At 38.9% G+C, this 17,439-nt stretch overlaps 1 protein-coding gene across 5 annotated transcripts in view; it reads left to right on the plus strand.

Moving 5' to 3' along the window:
- Positions 1–17,439, plus strand: part of PPARGC1A (PPARG coactivator 1 alpha) — a 609,701-nt gene that overhangs the window by 449,150 nt on the left and 143,112 nt on the right. The window contains exon 1 of one of the 5 annotated variants that reach the window (XM_070613069.1): positions 14,596–14,810. The exons of the other annotated variants lie outside the window; for them this stretch is intronic. The gene's annotated coding sequence lies outside the window, so the exon portion shown is untranslated. Of the gene's footprint in view, positions 1–14,595; positions 14,811–17,439 lie in introns of those variants that run through there. 5 annotated transcript variants of the gene reach the window in all.

Genomic DNA, 17,439 nt, shown 5'->3' on the forward strand with positions numbered 1-17,439 from the left:
AATCTTACCCATCTGCAGGACACATCGCACGATTCAAGATGATGGGCTCTCTGCCAGAAATAATGATGCTTTTACTCCTTTTTCCTTTTTGCCATTTTCATGGGACAAGTGCGTTATGCCTAACAGGACTCCATACAGGACTTGACCAAGGCCTGCCTAGTAGAACTCAAATAGACTTGTAGGTTTTGCTTATTCCTGCCTCTCAAATTAGGAGCTGAATGTTTCCAGCTTACTCTTGGCCAAACTAGCTGTGATTTATCTACTTTTGTATGCTCTAGAGAAGAGTTTCTTGATAACACTTAAGTACTATTCATCTTTTGGGCCAGATAATTCTTTGTGGTGAGGGGGGGCTGTCCTGTGTATTGTAGGATGTTTTGCAGCATCCCTGACCTCCACCTATTAGATACCAGTAGCATCCCTGCCTCCCAACAATCACAACTAAAAGTGTCTCCTGCCATTGCCAGATGTCCCCTGGGAGGCAAAAATCGCTACTGCCCTAGAGATATTTCTGACACAAAAGGATGAGAATTTAGGCCTTCATATCTAAAATACAGACTGAATCTATCTGGCCACCTTATTGGGAGATTTCAAATCAGTTTTTAAAGGTTAGCCTAGATTGCTACCTGATTCAACTCAGCAGGACAAATCATACCATGTTGCGTATGAAGTGACTATAATTTATTAGCTCATTAGTCCGGCCTTGAAATCACCATTTTGAGCACTTGCCCAGGCTGACCAAGCTTATAGGCTGAGTTGCTTTTTTAGACTCAAGGTTTCCCCTCTGCTCTGAGGCACTCATTGCAGGAACTCCCTGAGCTTACCATGGCTTGGTGCACTTACTGATAAGCAGCCCTTACTTGTGCATCCAACGATTTGAAATCTTCTGCTGCCATCACTTTCCCAGTGGATATAAAAGTTCTGCTCTATAAATGAGAAGGACAAAGAAGTGCTGATCGCAGAGCTAAGAAGGAGAAAGACTGACCTGTCTCATATACCCTCCTCTTTCCACCTTCACAGGAGAGTTCAAGACTTCACAGCCTCTTGAGGGTTTAAAAGGGCAGCAAGAGTCACTATGTTCATTGTTGGCATCTTTCTAAATGGCCAAGATGAAGGTGGGGAGAGTGATTTTCCCCAAACTTACACTGCTGGTCTGCCCCCACAAAAAAACAGAAAGGATTCTCAGTTTCTATTCTCTTGCTGTCTTCACCATATCTTATCACATTCTGTGGAGTTAAAAGCATACTGGCCGATTGAGGATGTTTTTCCATTCAGGGGTATGTCATGCACACTGTAACACCATAATAATTACTGAAATATGCAAGAGAGGCACATTTCATTTTACCTTGGACTTGATGCCTGCAAGTAATTTGGAGACTGGGCAGCCAGTTCCAGTATCCTGATGGATTTTTATCTGACCAGGTGTTCACTTTGTTCCCTGCTTAGGAAGTCAGCAAAGAGCTCCTCCTCATGTTGACTCCATTGAGCAAGGCCATATGGTGGGCAATGCCTCCCCTCAATCAATGTAGTCACATGTTCATTCATTCTCTGATGAGACAGTGAAGGGGAGACTCCTCTCCTGTCCTGGAACTTTGTGCTTGAAGCAGAACTGAAGAGAGACTGCTGGAGGCTTCATGTTTTTTTTTTTTGTTTTTTTTTTTTGGTAAAAAAATGAAGGGTACTAGCTAAAGTCATTTATTTGCATGCTGAAGTTCTAGGATATGTTCCAAATTCTGCTTGTTTTATCAATATGAATAAACCCTTTGGAGATAAATCATACTAATAAACATAGTATTCAAAGAATTAAGGCAACTAAGATTCTATTTGGGTGTATCTCTGTTTTTAGCCTTCCTTGGTCAGAAGGACATATTAATCTATTTTTTCTATGTGCTAAAGGCAATTCTCTTTCATAAATACATTTAAGCACTTTCTAGAAATAATTTTACTATAAACGTTACAAGTACAAAAACTTCATTTTCTATTAGCTATTTTCCATTAGTTATGTTTTCTATAAGAAAACATACTTCATATTTCTATATTTCTATGTTCACTTATAGAAAGTACAATGAGTTACCTTTGCCAACATAGATGTGTATTGATATCCACATAAAACTATTTATTTGAAAACTGCCCTACGCCTGAACGAAATTGATACCATTAAGGTTAAAAGAATTGTCAGAGTGGATTACAGTTGATACAGATACATTTACTTAAAGTAAAGTAGAATTTTAAACACAGTAAAGAAAATTCTGAGTTATAAGATTGGAAACTATGTTAGGCCACTGGGTTCATATCTATTTTTACTATGAATTTGTAGTTGGTATGAAGTCAAGTTATCAGCCATTTTTAATTGCAATATACAGGGTTATATTACCGGGGTTTTACAAAGATTTTATAAGGATTTCAGGCTATGTTTTTTTCTATAGGTATTCTTGTATTGCTATTATAACTATAATTCTACATACGGTAAAAATGACCAATAAGAAAAATGAAAAGTAAGTAAAATGGTGATTATTGTTAAAATAATCCAGTACTTGGAACTGAATTCAAACTTGAATCTATAGAAGTTAAGTCATTTATGCTTTTCATATCCAATTTAACAAGTATTCCTTCATTCCTGCAAAAGGTAACTGTTTCTTAATGTATGAAAAGTTCTTTCACATCTCTCCACTTTTCTTACTTGCAGCATCCTTATTTAAATGCATAGCCAGGAATGAGCTGCTGGCAGCTAATTATATCAATTGCAAAACTATTACAATTTTTAGACCCCAAATGGACTGTGTAATCAACCTAAACTCAGGTATCCTTCTATCCTTTTGTCAACATTCCAGATTCTCACATATTTGCAATTTATATTCTTTAAAGACCAGAAGGAACTGAGTCTTACTTGCACACATACAAATTGATTAATAGAATTATAAATATCACCTATAAGAGGTTCTCTACTTGTTGTATGTATGTGCATATCCATATAAAAGAGTGCTCCTTTATTAGCTTCTATTTTCTCTCTCTCTCTGGCATTTATCATTGCCCCACATTGTTCTCTCTCTCCCATCAGACTGCAAAGGGCACAAGGACGGGGACTTTGCTTGCTTTGCTGTTGTATGCTCAGGACCTAGAATTGTGCCTGGCAGGCTGTAGATGCAATAAATATGAGAGTGAATGAATGAATGATTATATGATGAATCTTGAGAACAGTTTAGAACTTATCTGATCCAATCCCTTCTTTATACAGATGTGGAAATTAGACTAGGGATGATTTGTTAAATTGATTTCTTATCCATTCATTTACTTCTCAATCCTCTTGTTCATCCATCAAATATTTATTGAACACCTACTACTTACCATTGTTAGTATTATCTGATTTTGGTTCCAGAAGAAAAGAAAACAGAGACTCTGCTTTATAAGAGAGGTCAATGTTAGTAGGGGAAACAGACAGAAAAAATAATGACTCTGTGCGCATTTTTGTACCTTGGGGAGAGAGGGAGACAAAGGAGACTTTGAGAGGTGGTGACATTTGCCTTGAGTGTTAAGAGAGGAGGAGAAAGAAGCAAGTGATGATGGAAGTAAGGGAGGCTGTAGGCGGAGGATGAGCAACAGCAAAGGCTTGGGGGCAAGAAATGGCATGGCGTGTCTTAGAGACTCTTAAGGAACTAAGCATGATAAATGTATGAAATAACTTTGGGAAGGGATACACCTTAGTGGTTACACTGTGGGCTCTGGAGTCAGAATGCCTGGGTTCAAATCCTGGCTCTATTGTTTATGAGCTCTGTAACTTTGGGCAACTTAAGCTCTTTATGTCTTAGTTCCTTATGTGTAAGGTGGAAATAATAGAACTTACCTCATACAGTAAAATATGGAGCAAAGATGAAAAGAAATACAATTGTGCCTTATACATAGTAAGAGCTTAACGAGTTTGGAGCTATCATTATTATTATAATTAGGAAATGACAAGGCAAGATAAAATTGGCCAATTTGGTTAGGTGAGATTGAAGAATGTAGCATCTGAGTTTTATTCTGTATGGATTGGGACACCACTGAGATGAGCATGAATCAAGAAGGGAAATATTTGGATTTTATTTTAGAGAGAAAGAAGTCTCAGGTCACAAAACAGAGGAAAGTCTGCCAAGAGAAGGGACTGAAGACTTCAGACCTGTTTGGAGGATATGACTGGACAATGGCATTGAGGAGGCAGAGCCTCCAGAGAGATAATTCAGAGGTGGGGCAATAAGGGTGAGGGAGGAGGCTCAAGGGTCCCAGCTTGGCACTTGTGTGTTTAAGTGAGGTCATTAACCAAAACCCTGGGTATAGGAAAATTAGCATCCTTAGAGATTGCTCAGGAGAGCATTATGGTGTAGAGCTTTGTTCCTCAGAGTGTGGTCCATGGACAGGCAGCATCAACATCACCTGGGAGTTTGGTGGGAATTCAGAATTCCCAGACCACACCCCAGACCTCCGGAATCAAAATCTGCATTTTAGCCAGAGCATGACATTAAAGTTAGAAAAGCACTTGTCTAGAGGAGGTTTACAAACCACAGGCCCCTGACCAAATCTGGCTCACTGTCTGTTTTTGCTTTTAGCCTATGAGCTAAGAATGGTGTTTACATTTTTAAATGTTTATAACAAATTAAAGGAAGAATAATATTTTGTGACACATAAAAATTAGATGAAATTCAGACTTCAGTGTCCTTAAATAAGGTTTTACTGGAACACAGCCATGATCATTCATGGACACATCACCACCCGAAAATGTTAGAGTTGAGTAGCTGCCTCAGAGAACATACGGCCCACTAAGCTGAAAATATTTACTATCTGGCTCTTTACAGAAAGTTTCCTGACTTCTGATCTAGAGAAAGGACTTGGGAGTTAGGAAGACCTAGGTTCTCGTCCTAGCACTGATAGTTCCCCACATGTAGTTAGTTACTTAAAGTCTCTGTTCCTCGATCTTTCCCACTTGTTAAATGAAGATATTATTTCTACCCCATGCAATCATAAGAATAAATAGGAATAATGCATCTATTGTACTTATCCCAAAGACTAGCACATAGTAAGTGTTCAGTACATTTTAACTGTTGTTCTCATTACTCAATAAAAATATTAATAAATGACCACGGTACATCCCAAGTCTTTTGCTTTAATCCTAGATATTTCTCTCTGATACAGATTTCTTTCAGGCACATCTACACTGCTGTCTTCCTGAACATTGACTCTAAGTTACCTTGATTTTTGCCCCTGTCCAACTAACTGGTTTTAGAGAAATCCATAGTAATAAAGAAAATTGCTCCTTCATGTCAGTAGTTAGGGCTGTCATGAATAATAATATTAATAACTAATAACCTACAGTGTGGTGTAGATACTAGGGAACAATTTATTTTGGTATTTTTATGCCATCATAATGAATTTGTTTGTTATTCTTTGTAACTCTACTTTCAAGGCATAAATCAATGTTGTTTTATATTCTGGGCAGATACTGTACGTATTTCCAGAGGTTTTCTAGGGTAAAGAATTAACATTTATTAATAGTAGCACGAGCATGGGCTGTTTTGAACACATTTTAAAAGCATCAATAAAGAAATCACTGCCATGGATATTTTTCCCATTTTGAGGGAATGCTGTAAATAACCATGCTGGTATTTAATGCTTGGACCTTGATTTGAACTTAAATTGAATGTAGATAAACATTTTGCTTATCTCTTCAATTGAAGTATAACTTTTCCTCTAAAGGAAGATACTGTTTCAAGAAAAATGGAATGTTCCTGCCTTTTTAAGTCTGCCTTTTCTTATTAGCTACACTCTGATATCTCTTCTAGCAAACACCGATAGCCAGGGATGCTTAGTGCAAAGAACAAGACAACAGCAAAACTGAGAATTTATGTGCTGCTATTTCCTGGTTGTGAACATAACATTTGGATTGTGGTGTTAAGTATCAGATAATTTCCTTAGATCTTCAATTATTGTAAATATCTTCTCTTAGTACAGCCTTTAAGAGTTAGGAAATAGAGACATTGACTCAGATTTTTAACAAGTTATGATCATTACAAATGAAAAAGAACAGAATATTGTCTCTTAATATGAAACAATCTATTTCTTTGCAACTTTGTAGAGACAAATTCGTATGTTTTCTATTTATATTCTTATTCTCCATTTTATTTTGCTTTGTTAATCAATAAACATTTATATTTCTGATTGGCATCTGCTAGGGTTATGCTAAAATTATGCTATATAATTATTGAGAATATTTCAAACTTCAAACTTCTTCAAATTAAGCATTTAAGTGAGAGCTCTTTCTAGAAGACCTTAAGTTGTAAAATAGAGTGAAAGAATTCTCTAAAGTTCTTTTAAAAATAAAAGAATATATACTGCATTTAAATTACAAACAGTGCAAAAAAGCCTTTAAAATGACCATTGCTTAAAAGAAAATATGTATTTGGTTCTAACATATGCCTGGGACCTGCCTATTAGTAAATGTGCAATATGTGAGAACTGTGGATATTCCCCCAATTAACATTATCAAACTGCCAGAGTGGAGAAACTAAGCATGCTGATTTTCTGTGCCACATTAAGCATAGTGAACTTGCTATGAAGATCTCACCCTCCCATGCATTTCCTTTCCATCCTAGAAATACTAACATAGTAAACATTTGATAATGTAAATTTCAGCTTGGTTGAGAGAGGTAGCCAACCTCCATAAGCAATCTCACCTCTTGGTTGTGAAATTACTATAAACAGTTAAAAAAAATACTGACTGTACAGGGTTAGGTAGATAAGTAATGATACGGAGGGAAAAAAAATGCCATATTTCAAAGGAAATTTAACTGAATATTTCTTACTTGACAATGTAGTCTTATGAAAAATCTTAGCAACAATGAATGTGCTGTTCTAATTTGAAGCACTTTTATCACATGAGGTGCCTGGAATGCCATTGTATATTTCCACGTGTGACAATGTAGCCTTGTATTTTCTTCTTGGCACATAGCTCTTTGAGCTTCTGACTTTGGAAGGTGAAGTTGTTTGATGACTTGAATCAATTATAAAATGGGCACGATTTCTGTTACTGAGTATTCTGTCTGTGGACACTAGCAATGACATGTTCTGAAAACTGAAAAGGAACAACAGGTCATCCAATGCACTACTACAGGTTTATTCTGAGTGAGCTTTGAATGTTCGGAGAAATGAAGCCCTGGCCAGTTCACTGAGGAGTTTGCTCTATAATCTAATGATTGCATAATCTTTAATGCATGCTCTGGACATTACAGTAAAGGCAAAGGGCTGATTATTCTAACATCTGCATCAAATACCTGCAAAATTGTGTACACTGTATTGTTAGAGCCAAACCAACATGGTGCCATAATAAAGTTCTTCCCTCTGTTTCTGTAACATAATAATACTTTGTTCTGGGTGACCACTAAGGGGTTTATTCAAAAGGAGCAGCAGAGAGTGATTTAGCAATGATAGATAGCTACATGGCAATTACAACTGCTAAAAATCGTAGTTGATCAAATGTTTCTTTAGAAAGGCATCATCATATTTCTTTTATGCATTTTAAGAGTATACATCCAATACATTTCGCTTGTGACCTGCTTGGAAAGGCTCACAAGAAAGTAAAGTATTTCCTTCTAGTCCTGCCTAGTTTTATTTTCTTTTTTACTCCTTTCGGAAAGAAAGCTGAGATTCAACCGTAAGATTAAATTATAGAAAACTTTAATGTCTCCCAGGTAGGTAGGCAGTAGGGGAAGAAAGTGAAGTTGTTTATCATGTCGTCATGTAATATCTTTGAATTGGCTCTTGGACAAGGATTTCTGCAGGACACGGTATCTACACAGATTGTTTAAATGATGAGACTTTAATGAAGAGGCTACTTATAGAGATGTGAGCTTGTAAAGAGAACAAATAGGCATGTTGGGGCACCAAGAGACTAGCAAAAACTGGAAGTCTTCAGAGAGGGGACTTAGCATGAAGCTAATCATGTTTAGGCTTCAAGGCTCCACACGTTGTACAGACTGCTTCCAAGGTCCTGAGTGGGGCCAGCAAAATGTTTTCATGATCATATATTTTTTATTAAATTTACAACTTTAATTATAAAAGTTTTGGGCTCTATAAACCTTGGAAATGCCTAGAGCCAAAGGGCAAGGAGATGACATAGTGTTACCTGAGCCCTGAGAAAAGTCAAGTCATGGGGGTAAGGGAGGGGCGACCACCCAGCAGGAGATGAAGCTGTAGAAACATACAGCTGTCTTTAAGAGAGCAGCACAGAAGCAGGGAGAAAGTGGGAAAGAAATACCTTGAATCCTCTCCCACCTCACTTTCTGGCTTCCTGATGGTGCTTTTCATTGGCTGAGTCCAACAGGAAACTTGCAGCCAAGGAGCCCAGGAGAGGCTGTCCATGGGCATCCTAAGGTGTAGAGTCCAGCAGAGAAGGATGGAGAATGGACTAGGGAGGGGAGGAGAGAGAGGGGAGGCAGAAGAATAACCAGCAAAATAGTGAAAATTAAAGTTGATGTTGTGACCTGTTTTCTAACTCTGATGTTTTAAATGTATAATTTTGTGTTTTGGATTCTCTTTTGGAGACCCCTGTGAGCATGTGAATCGAGGGGTTTTCTGATGGTAGATTCCAAGAAGAATAAAATGCAATATAATGTTTAAAGTTGTACTGCAGACTTTGGTTTGCACAAAAGCCTCAGTGAGAACAAGTGACAGAACACGTAAAAGGGCCCATGAGCCAGTGTGTCCCATGCGGAAAATTGTGATGGGGAAGCGAAAGGAAATGACCATGAGTTATAAACAGAATTATTCAATCTACAGACACTTTCCAGACAAACAACTACCTTTCAGCCTGAGCTTTCGTTAATAACTGTTCAAATATTTACACATATCACTGATGAATGGATATGAATGTTAACCTCCTGAAGCGTTGTCTTGGAGATGAAAGTAATGGCTTTTCTGGTAGGGCAGAGAGAAGAGAATTTATTTTTCATGAATGAGTTCTAGATAGAGAGATTGCAAATTACTCAAGTCAATAAATTGAGGGGGTTAGAGTGGGATTGTTAAGCTCTAGGTTTTTCCTTCTAAACTCTGAGTTAGTTTTTTGTGTGTGTGAGTTTCAGTCAAAGGGAATCAGCTTTTCAGCTTTCCTTTGACTATCCTCCCCATCATTATCTGTATGCTATTGTTCCTTATTTAGGTGTTAGATATTTTTTTCAGCATCTATCACAAACCTGAGTTTTACAAACTGGAAAGCCATTTGCTTGTATGTTTTGATCTTTATTTTAAGAAAAGCTGTGTGATGTATCGATGGTAAAGAATGCTTTGATAATGCGTGGCACCATTTTTCCTATTCTTAGGTTATCTGTTTATCACACTCCCCAGCCTCATGTTCCAGACCTTGCTCTTTTATATTTATTTTCTAGTAAAAAGAAACAACATGTAGCTGCCTGTAAGGGTTCCATGTAGGATTTTGTTTGCACTGTTCCCTCTGTCTGGCTACCCTTCCCACTTCTAGTCACTCATCTAATTCTTACTTTTCTGGATTCAGATCTGGCCTCTCTTGTAGGAAGCCATCTCCCAATCCCTGAGCATCTCTATCTCAGCATTGATATATCACATATCATATCAAATCTGTGTGTTTGACTCTGCCTATTGGACCATAGGGCTTTTCAAGTCAGGGAAAGGATTTAATTCCTATTAGTATCCAGAGTGTGCAGGATCTTGCATGAAGCAGGTCCTCAATAGGTATTTGTTGAACTGAGCAATTGTATAATTGTAGAAATTTCATTTTCTCCAAAGTAGGAAATACTGTGTAATCCTCAAGGTAGCTCTGGTGTCCTAGTTAAAACTTAGTCCAATGTGTAAAATTTAATTATCTCTCTCTGATTAATTGGCTCCTGAGATGACTTTTGGATTTTCCCTGTGCTTGGGGTAAAATTAGACCAGTAAGTGTCTGCTTCATCACACTAAGCTACCTGAAAGAGTAAGTTGTACTTTTTGTTAAGACTACATTGCAGATTAGGTAATACCTTTAATATGAAGTAGCAGAGAAGGGAACTAACCCTGATTGTCACTATCGTGCCAAGGCCACAGTGAGTAAGGTGGCAATGACAGTGTCTATTATCACGACAGATCCTTATGCCCACTCTATTATGTGGAGAGAATAGGAATCTCATTGTCATTTTTAGCCGGAGAGATCAAGTAATTTTCCCAAGGTCACCATTCTAGAGGAAGCAGGATTTGAACCCTGGTCCACCTGAGTCAGGTCCAGTGCTTTCTATCTAGTATTCCAAACGTCTTTCATCACTGTGAGAAGGCTCGTCACAATTGGGTATTATTTTTACTTTCATCTAACCAATACTCATTACCTTATATACAGTTTTGATGAGGTTTTGGTCTCTCCTTAAAGGCAAATGGTGTACATTTTCATCAGTTTACTGACAGTTGGCTTTTGGAGGTAGTGCTGGAGAGGAAGGGAGTCTATAAAAGAGGTGGGTAAAGAAATGCTAGAGATTGATGATATATTGATCATATAGCTTTTCTTAGGGCAAGAAAACAGACTCTTGAAGATAATAAGTTTCTCAGGGAAGATTTATACCAGTATTCTTAAAGATGCATGGAATATATACCTTTCTAGGAAGTGGATTGGAAATCTACTTTGGGTCTATACCTATGATGAGTCAATTTGCCAATGAAGTGTTTTGGGGTTAGACTATTTCCTATCTGCTTTTCTAAGTACCTGAGTGTTTTATACCTTGCTAGGCATCATCCATTTCAGAGGAGAGCACTTTTAAAATGGGTTTCCGTCTAAACTCAGTCACATTTTTAGTGCACAGTGAAATTAATTTGAATAATGGGCTTTATTTTCTGTGTGCTTTCAGCAGAATTGTGAGCATGGAAAGAAAACAAGGCAGATTTGTAGGGTAGCTGCAAAGTGAAAAATATGCATTTGAATGAGTGATGGCATGTGGTTGTTTGCATTCCTCTACCTCTCGAGGATACTCCCCCAGGGGAGAAAGGGGTGGCTCTTGTCCTTGAATTCACATCAGGACATTGTGACACTTCATAATATAGATTCCAGGGGAAAAATGTCTTGAGATTTGCAAAGTCTAAAGAGGCCCGGCAAAATGGAATCCATTTGCTTAAAATGGTAGGGAGTTTATTTACTGGATTAAGTGTGAAGTATGTTGATAACAGATGGAATGAGTGATCACATGACATATTTAAATAGTCTAAGGATAACCTCGATGTCCTGGTCAATGTTCCTTCTCTCGATTAATGCCAGTGCTAATTAACTGGCACAAGTGTTCCTAGCCATATGGGGGATGTTGCTGAAAGCCGGCTGGCAGCCTATATCCAGCCACTACCTGTACGTAATTTAGTGCTTGCTTGGTGCTTTGGGACCTCCATAACGGTATAGTCCAGCACAGAGAGAGCTGATGGTTGCAAGCATCATGTTTTCTTTGTTTGTTTTGTGCACATCTTTCCATATGTGGGTGATGAATTAGAAAGAGCATTGACTTATTGTAGGATGAGTGAACTGTCCTTGGTCCATGTCTGTATGTGGGTTCCTTGAGTTTCTGAGTGGTCTGTTAAATGATCTTTATTCATAATTCCTAATAATGGGCAGCTAATTCAGAAATGATCTTCATTGAGCCAGTGCTGTGCCATGCAGCTGTCTATCTGCCTTATGACTTGAAATATGAAGGGAAGAGCTAGTTTAGACCAATAGAGTGTAACGCGCTTTGGGAGTTAGGTTCTAAGCGCGTATCCAACTATGGTTCTCATAGGAAGCGTTGGAGCTAGGGGAAAGAGTGCTGGATTTGGAGTCTGGTAATTTGGGGAAGAATCCACTTGTGTTGGTCACAAGCCTTTTGGCCCTGGGTACTCCAAAGAGCTGGCTTGAGAAACAGATTTAGCTCCAACTATGTCTAGCAGTCTTCTCCAAGCCAATTCAAATAACAGTAAAATTGAAGTAAAAATAGGGTGACCATATACTTTATCATCAAAATAGAACACCTAAAAGTGAAAAGAGGAGTTCGCAATAGTTACTCAGGGAACACAGGCATAAAGCGGGACTATCCTGGAGATGCTAGATGTGTGGTTCGCTAAGTAAGGCTACTGTACTTGCTCTGCAAATGCGACTTCAAGACAAGACCCTTCAAGCTCTTGATTCCAACTGGATTTCAGTTCCTCAGGCCCTCCCAGACTGAAAATTGAAGCTTTCATTGCCTGGGAAAAAGTGTTGTTGAACCTCTCTGTACCTCAGTTCGCTATAAATTGGGGATTATAGTACTTGCCTCTCTGAACTGGGGGAAGGATTAAATTAGATGTGTGTAAAAGTACCTGTGACAGGGAGGGGCTGTCACACAGGAGTTGCTCATTAGTAAATGTCTTCTTGTCCTCCTGCATGCTTCCTCCCCCTCCTCTCTTCCCCAAGTAGACGATTGTGCTAAAGCAAATGTATTAATATACATTTTTAAAGGAAGGGACCATAATTTTGTATTCCTTACTAAATAGTGAACCATTTGAACTTAGCAACAGTGTTTTATCGATCATTTATTGCAACTGCATGGTACCTGGGACAAAGTAATACTCACTAAACATCTATTGAATAGGTGAATGAATTAAAGATTGAAAGAATGGTGATCGTTCCATAGTAAAGGACTTTCAGACAGAGAGGAGTGGCGCCGCATTCTTGGCTGATAAGAATTCAGGAAGCACAAGATCATAGAGTGGTCTTTCCCAAATGGAAACTGAAGCTGAGTGGCAAAATAAGAAGGCTCCTCATGAGAGTTTGTCATAAGCAAGGGAGAACTGGGTCCTCCTGTCCCCACTGGGCTCCCCAGTTCCTGCAGAGTTTCTGAGATGGAGAGGAAGCAAATATGGAGCCCGGCACAGCAGGGAGGGATAAACACGTGTAATTTCCCTTGTGCCCACTCTCTGCCTCCCACACCAGCAATTATGTAGCTCCTCTTTACCAGGCTGCTTGAACAGGCTGCCGCATGCCCAGTGTGCAAAGGACAGACCCAGGAGCCTGAGAATGTCAGCTCTTTTGTTGAACCTGAGAGGAGTTAGGTCTCCACATGTAGTGTCTGTGAAATCTGATGGGCCCTGTCTCGACTTAGTGGCTTTTGTTTCCTGTTTGCACTAAGGGGTCGTAAGCAAGCTTTGGGGAGTGGGGCGTGAGCAGATATTCTTCAGGAGGATGTGGATATGATCTGAGCAGTGGACCAGAGGGCAGCCTCTGCGTTTATACTGCCCAGGTTCAGTCCCAGCCCCACGAATTAATAGTAGTATAACCTTGGGCAGACTCATCAAATTCTTTAAGCCTCCATTTTTCCGTCTATTAGTGATAATAATTACATCTACCTTACAGGCTGATTTTGAAGGAAAAACAAGATAACCTATCTAAAGCATCTAGTACAGTGGTTGACACATAGTAGGCACATAGTACCTATTATCTGCCATTTTTCATGTTAGTACTATTAGGATCATCACCATCAACTTCATGATTAATGGGTTTTGAAGCTGACCCTTCATTATACCAAATTCTCTCAATGAGGTGATTTCTCCCAGTTAGCTGGCACCAGGGAACCTCCAGAGGGGAAAAGTGGATATTGAAAGACAGGGAATTGTCACATCAAGTATATTACATGCTTCAATAGCCAGGGGCTGATTAGTACAAATCGAATTTTGCACTAACCTTCCAGAGGTAGAGAGTGCACGACTGGGCTCTGTGGGTTCAGTTTGATTATTGTAAGGAGATATTTACACGAGAGGTGTCACGTGAATATCCAAAAATACTATTTTTACTATCTTTGTAGCAGTTAATAACACAGCAATATGCATACATAATACATATCTATATTTAAAAAATTTTTTTAACCTCCCCACCAGGAAAGAGATATACACACCTGAAAACTACTCTTAGACTTGAAGCTTGAAGGCCAGAGTCCACCCTGGGGGGAAAACCAAAAAGATCAAAAAAGAAGCAATCCCCTGTACTTTCAGAGCGGGCTTTATTCGTGTCATCTTTTGTTCTTTCTCGCATGTCTGGGTTGCACTGTCCCTATGCTGCTCTTCCTACTAATATCATTCTACTGTCAGGTTCCTGGCACACCCAAGTAGGAAAGAATTTTTCCGCACTTTGAGCTTGAGCTGGGCCCTGGGAAATCCTCCTGTCCTGGATTTGTAGCTGCATGATGCCATTCTTCAAGCTGAAGCCACTGTGCACCCGTGCACAGAATTTTGGCAATTGTTAGAGTCAGCCCCGCTCTGGCTCATGAGGGGGCTCCGCTAGATATAGACGAAAACTGAATTTCTCCTTTGTGCCTCTGTTCGCGGCTCTCGCACGATGAAAATAGAACCTGCTTTAATCTTGCTGGGCCTGACGAAGAGATATCTGCCAGACTGCAAGTCAGCATTTGCCCACACGATTGTTTGGCAAAATCTATTTTTAAAAATCCATAAATTCTACCAGCAGACAAAATGGGTACTCTTTCTTGGGGGAATGGGAGAGAATATATACCCCAGAATGTGCTCTTAAGTCGTGAAGTGAGATTCTTTTCCCACTTCTTTTTTCTCAGTCTCTGTCTGGGAGCGTGGTATCCTAAAGATGTCCGTGCCCAGTTATGATATGGAGGAGGTCTGTTCTGCCCCAAGGAGGAGGGAGGGTCTGGCTTGTCATTCTGTGACTGCCTCCAGCTGTTCTGGGTTGTGCCAGCGCTGCGTCTGCAGCCGTTTGTGACTCACATCTGCAGGTCACATGAGACTGACCATCGTGACATGTGCGTCACCAGCGTTGGAAATACAAACTCAGAAATCAGGTTAGGCTTCTTTTGGTCTTTTGTTCCTCTTTCTCTTGCAATGGGAGAAGATTAGGCAGTCTGGATGAGGGTTTCATTAGTTAGGAGTTTTTACAAAACCAAACTTGGAGACAGTTAAAGGACTCAGATTAATGTAAAGATATAAAAGGCAGGGTTTGTGCCGATCTCATGAGTATGCCCAGAGCCTCTGTAACTCTGCTTTTGCTCACGTTGTCCCCTCTGCTGGGACGGCTCTCCCCGCCCACTCTATTCCCAGCTGTCATCTCATAGACTCATCTTTCCTTTCTCTCAAATTCTGTCCTAATGATTGCTTCTTCTGGTCACATGCCTGCTCATCAGAGATCATTTTAAGGCATCTTTTATTTTGTTTTCCTGAGTGGCTCTTCAATTTTTCAGCAAGGATTTTGTCACTTGTCTCTTCAGCTAGTTTGTAAATTATTTGGAGAACAGAACAATATCCTAAGTCGCTTTGCGATGTATCATCGGTGGCTGTGTATGCATGTTTAGTTATTTTCCTTTTTTATTAATATTTTCAATAAGTATAATATATCTTCATTATCTAAAATTATGAATAGAGATAAACAAAATAAATTTGAAATAATTGAAAATACGCATCTTAAAATGGCAAACACTGTTCACTTTAGGTGTATAGCTTCTAATACGTATAATTTTAATCATTCCATCTGGTGATGAGAGGTGGAGGGAAAGAACAATGTGTTTCGTATGTATTAACTCCTGAATCCTCTGAATAAACCTATGGGGTATGTGCAAGGATCATCTTTATTTTAAAGATGAAGAAACTGAGGCTCAGAGCTGTGAACTGACTTGCCCAAGGTTGTAGAGCTAATATGTGATAGAGCTTGCTATCCGTAGTGTTTCGTAATTTACTTTTTTTTTTCACTTGACCACATGGTAATCCATTAATTTACTTAACAGGCATTTATTAACTACCTGGCATGTGTCTTGCATAGTGTTAGGAGAATTTTGCACAGAATAGAATTAGCCTCCACTCTCATGAGGTGGGAAGGAGACAATTGAAAAATCAAATACATGTGATCTATGTTCTATGATAGGAGAATTTCAGGGTACTGTGGGGGCACACAGCAACACCCACCCTAACCTGGAAGTGGTGCACATATTTATTTATTATCATTGTTCATCATAGCATTATTTTACATAAACTTTTTATTTTAGAGTAGTTTTAAATTTATGGCAAAGTCGTAAAGACAATACAGAGAATTCCCATATACCTTGTGCTCAGTTTCAGCTAGTTTAATGTCTTACATTCCTATGGCATGCTTGTCACAACTAGTGAACCAATATTGATACGTTACTATGAACTAAACTCTATATTTTAATCAGACTTCGTTAGTCTTTCCCTAATGTCCTCTTTCTGTACCAGGATCCCATCTAGGATACCACATTACATTTAGTCATCCTGTCTCCTTAGGCTTCTCTGGGCTGTGACAGTTTCTTAGACTTTCCTTGTTTTTGATGATCTTGACAGTTTTGAGGGGTACTAGTCAGGAATTTTATAGAATGTGCCCCCGTTGGGATTCGTCTGATGTTTTTCTCCTGGTTAGACTAGGGTTATGGGTTTTTGGGGAGGGAACTCACAGACATGAAGCACCATCCTCAACACAGCATGTCAAGAGTACCTACTATCAACATGAATTCTGATGCTGTCAACCTTGATCACCTGGAAAAGGTCTGCGTCAGATTACTCCCTACCCCGCGTTTCCTATTGTGCTCTTTAGAAACAAGTCACTAAGTGTAGCCCACACTTACAGGGTGGGGAATGATGTTCTACTTCCCTGAGTGGGGAGCACGATTGCATTTTTACACTGCATGAATATCCCCTACCGATTTCCCTAACCCCCTGTTGATAGACATTGAGGTTTTCCCATTTGTATCAACTATTAAAGCAATGCCACATGAATGTCCTATACAAATATCTTTGGGCCCCTCAAATTATTTTCTTTAGAATAAATTCCTCTACATAAATTAGGGTCAAAAGGTAGGCAATTTTAAAAGACTTTAAATTTATATTGGTAAATTACTTTCTAGAAAGGTAATGCCTGTTTACACTGGTAAGTGCTAGCTTCACCAAATCATAGCAATGCTGCATATTGTTCCTTTTAATCATTGGTGATTTGATAAGCAGAGAATTTAAGCATGTAGGGGGTGTACCATTAAAAGAAGGTTGTAGAGTCGAAGTCCTATTTTGACTGAGAAATCATAATCACTTCCTTATTTTATAATCGACTAAACTCAGGTTGACTAAAAAGTTAATTCAGTGGGTATTTGCTGGACCACGTTCTGGATATGTAAATAGTTTCTACTCCCAAGGATATTTCGGTCTAGGGATGAAGGCAACATAAAAAAGCTCAAATTATTCCTGCAACTTGAATAATACCTACAATTCAAATTGTACTTACATTTATTCCATTAAAAATTCACAAAATACCTCTTTAGACAGTCTACATGACTTTTCATGCTGAAAAAATGGTGACGATTGCTTGAAGTATTTCTGTAGTGCTAAAATTTATTTAACATGAAATTTAGAGGCCGACGTAGATGGAGAGGTTATCGGTGCATGAAGGAACCTACACTCCAAACAGAAATTGTT

Source organism: Equus przewalskii, chromosome 3 (assembly GCF_037783145.1).
Source record: "Equus przewalskii isolate Varuska chromosome 3, EquPr2, whole genome shotgun sequence".
Classification (NCBI taxonomy): Eukaryota; Metazoa; Chordata; class Mammalia; order Perissodactyla; family Equidae; genus Equus; species Equus przewalskii.